The sequence below is a fragment of the Theobroma umbraticum genome, unplaced genomic scaffold, assembly GCF_002168275.2.
Source record: "Theobroma umbraticum cultivar Fairchild unplaced genomic scaffold, ASM216827v3 scaffold_55.0, whole genome shotgun sequence".
Lineage (NCBI taxonomy): Eukaryota > Viridiplantae > Streptophyta > Magnoliopsida > Malvales > Malvaceae > Theobroma > Theobroma umbraticum.
In genome coordinates this window covers 1,361,582-1,366,024 of record NW_018397270.1, presented here as the reverse complement: position 1 = coordinate 1,366,024, position 4,443 = coordinate 1,361,582, and positions in this window count along the sequence as shown.

Here is a 4,443-nt window from a genome sequence, read left to right as displayed (position 1 = left end):
TTCTTCTTTGATTTTCAGCAAATGATCAAAGGAGAAGTTCTCAAAATAAAACCTCTCAAGAGTGGTGGCACTCAAGAGAGCAAAGGAGTTTTTTCTATTTTGTTTCTTTTCCACTTCCTTATTCAAAGAAAAAGTGGCTATAATGTGATATTTATATCTAAGTTTAACTTATCAAAATTTGCTAAATAAGTCCTTAATATTATAACAATTATAATATTTAACCAATACCTAATTAAACTCTTTTAATTAGGTCCTTAATAGTTAAAACCTAGAATTCAATTTAAGTCTAACTTAAATCATCACAATCTCAATTTAATCCAAATTGCAACCTTTGTGTGTGACCCATTAGGTTCCTAACAAGTTAGCAATGGAATTGAATTATAATATTATTAATTAATTAATTTAAATGAATCATATTCAATTTTAAATTAACTAATTCAATTCCATAGTCCATGATTGGCATCTAGCAATGCATTATGGCCATCCAATTATTAGGAGAGTCAAAGGATTCTTTGACAATCTTTCAGTGTATAGTTTTTCAGTGTAATTCATTCCTTCATCACATATCCCAGAGATGATAAAAGTTTGGTGCAGTGCCTACTCTTATTGACCTCCATATTTGTTCTTGCAGTTAAATCATTAGCTTTGTGGAGATTTATGAAACTCATTTCATAATCTCTTAATCACCTTGGCCAAGGATTTGATTAAGCTAATGTCAACCAAGAACTAATGAGATATTTCCCCTTAAATCACTTGGGGTGATGATTCCTATCTTGGCCACTCATTTGCCTTCATATGCTTTATACTATACCCAAAACCATCATCTTTTGGCATCCTTGGTTAGGCACCCATAAGGATAAAATCAAAGCATAGTACTTCACATACAAAATAACATGGTGTCTCAAGTCTAGAGAGTAGTTACACAACTAACACATGAGAAGTATTACATAGACACTTGAATGAGGTACCAAATGCACTTCTCATAGCTGGTCATGTTCAATGAACTCACTCTCCAATGGCAAGCACCCATATGTTAGTTCCAAGTATCTCTATACTTTAATCTATGAGAACGATTGTTTACTTCACAAGTAAGGAACATAACATGCTCCAATCTTTAAGCATTATTGATGCCTTGTCTCAATAATACAATGATCAGGAACTTTTAGGAACAATGCTTTAATGCATACGGATCTCATAATTGTATCCCAATACAATTCCTTTGCAAGGCATATATAGTTCCATGGGCTTTATCTAAATAAGTATATAAAATAATTTAAATCACAAACTTATGGATAAAGAACTACCTGAATGTTATTATGAATAACAAAATCTCATACATGATCATCTCAAAATTATAATTCCCATACAACCACAGATTGGCTTGTAGGGCTTGTACCAATAGTATGGATCAGAACAAGCACTCAAATAATGGCATCAAAGTTTGATGAGATTGTGCTAGCTAATGGCTACAAGTTCAGTCAATCTGACAAATGTGTCTATAGTAAGTTCCAGGTGTCATCATTTGTGTATATGTGGATTACATGTGAAACTTTGGTAGCAATTTTGAAACTAGTGGAAGACACAAAAAGGTTTTGTCAAAGAATTTTGACATGAAAGATATGGATATGGCGGATGTTATTCTTAGTATAAGAATAATAAGAGACAATAATGGCCTAACATTGTCTCAATCTCATTACATCGAAAAGATTGTAATGAAGTATGGTAAGGCCAATAATATGCCAATGACTATGCCTTTATGATTCTAATATAAAGCTAATACCTAACAAAGGCAAGGCAATAGCACAAAATGAATATGCAAAGGTGATTGGATGCCTAATGTATGCCATGGTTTGTACAAGGCCAGATATTGCTTTTGCAGTTAGGATGCTAAGTAGATTTACAAGTAATCCAAGTAAAAAGCACTAGTATGTTGTTCATAGAGTTCTAAGGTACTTAAAGAGTACAAAGAATTATGGCATTTGTTACTTAGGTTCTCCTTCAATTTTAGTAAGGTATACAGATGCTAGTTGGAACTCAAATAGAATAGATCATACATCTACGACTAGTTAGATTTTTACAATTGGTGGGGGTGTTGTTTCTTGGAGTTTTAAGAAAAAATCTTGTCAAGCAGACTCCACCTTGGCGGCTAAATTTATAGCTTTAGCATTTGCCATCCAAGAAGTGGAATGGTTAAGAGATTTACTCTATGAAATTTGGTTGTGGCCTAAACCAATGACACTAATCTTGATACATTGTGATAATGAAGCAATTGTATCAAGGCACATAATCAAGCTTAGAATGGAAACACTCGATATATCGGACTTCAACATAGCATTGTAAGACAAAGAATTAGTGATGGTATAATCACTATAAGTTATGTGAGGTCTGGTGAAAATTTAACGGATTCGTTTACCAAAGGTTTGAAAAAAGACTTGGTAATTAAGACCTCGAGAATGATGGGTCTCAAGCCTATCAACTAAATCTTCAATGGTGGGAGCTCAACTCGACGCTTGTGGTCGTCCTGCAAGTCTCGGGTACTAACCATTCTACCACATGGATGATTGCAAGCACTAATTTATATTTTTCATCTTAAGGTGGATAATGCTTGGTTCCCGTAATATGTAAAGTAAGGTTGAACAAAAGTTCTTGATAGACCTATAACATGTATATGTTGAAGTACTATAATTACGAGGTACTTTCAATGAGGGCTACCTATATGAGTGAAAGTGTGGCTGCTTCTAGGAGCTAAAGGCTTGACTCTGACAGCACTCAAGAATGGATGCCAAACACAAGGCCATAAAACGTGTTGGCAAAACTAGATACAAAGTGAGCAAGGAAGCTTGTGTGTGTTTAGTGGCCCGACTAGTCAAATGAAGAATCGATAGTTCAATGCTTGGTCAACCACTCAATTTAGACTAGAACCAACCACACTCACTAAGTGAAGGTTCAAATTTGCGGGATACCTTCATTTATGCACAAGATTTCCAAAGTTGTTGGTATTTGGAAATTTTTAAAATGGTGGGGGATTGTTGGTGTTTTTTCAAAATCAAAGGTTATGTCACATGATGAAAAGCTATCTTAGCTTAAAAGTTATGTCACATAAAGTGACATAATGAGTCTATTGGATTATAGACAGGTTTTCATGTGAATGGTTATGTCTCTTGGTAAAATAATATCCAAAAGTTATGAGACATATTGAAAAGACACCACAACTCAAAAGTTAGATATGAAAAGTTATTGTTTCAAATTATAACTCAAAGGTTATAATTTATGGAATGAATAGTTATCTTTCCATAAGATGATTATTGAAACAATAACTATATCTAAAAGATGTGTTTGGCAAAATGAAAAGATACCTTTTAGACAAAATGGTGCCTTAATGAAAGGGTTGTGTCCATGAAGAAAAGACATTTACAAGCCTATATAAAGGGCTTGTTACCAACCTTTTTGACATATCAAAAAGCAGACACAAAAACAAGAGCAAAAATATTAAGAGCAAGAAAAGTGTTGTGTTTTATTAGCATAAACACTTAAGTTTCCATCAACTACAAAAGTTTCCAAATTCCTTATAGTTTACTTGATGCAGAAAGTAGGCTTTAAAGCCAAACAACTTTACAAACCCTTGATTGTATATAGCGATCTACTCTCGTAAAGTGCAATATGAAGTTAGACGTTGGCTTCATTGTATCCTTAAGGCTATTCGCATTATTCCTTTTTGCATACCAAGTGGTGGGGGCGAAATAAGTCTTAAAAATAACATCTATTTAAAGGCTCACATTGAAGTCAATTTTGCTAGTTCCTTGAATACCATATAAACTCCATTTGCACCAATAAGTTCATGCAATTAAATAGGGTTGGAATGCTTTGTGATTCATTTCTTATGAATTCAATATGATAATCAATTATTATTTAGTTCTAAGGAATCTTAATTTAGATCTAAGATTTCAATAAGAATGCTTTTTGACTAAGTATGTTCATAATACTATTATGAATTCATTGAGTTAGGACTCAATTTTATCTAAGTCAACTCATTAATTTCCTTTTTGATTCATAATCAAAAGAAAAATAAGCTCAAAATGATCTTATCATTATGACTTAGTATTGATTATCTTATATGCAAGGTATACTTAAGGATAAATAATTTAGAACAATTCCAAAACAAAATGAGATGTAATGTAAATATATAAATATATATAAGCTAAGCATCTCATGCTAGCAACATATAAATCTATGTTTCCTAAACATAAAATAAAATATTTAGCCATAAGCCTAAAACCAAAACATCTCATCTTGGCAATCGTGCCATGAAAACATTCAATGTTTTAAAATTATTTATTGTTCCACAATCTAATCTAGGTCAACAAGCTTGATCACCATCAACTAAGGTTGTCCCTTTCATGATCTTATTCTTCACTACTCCTTATCATTAGTTTCTTCAATATG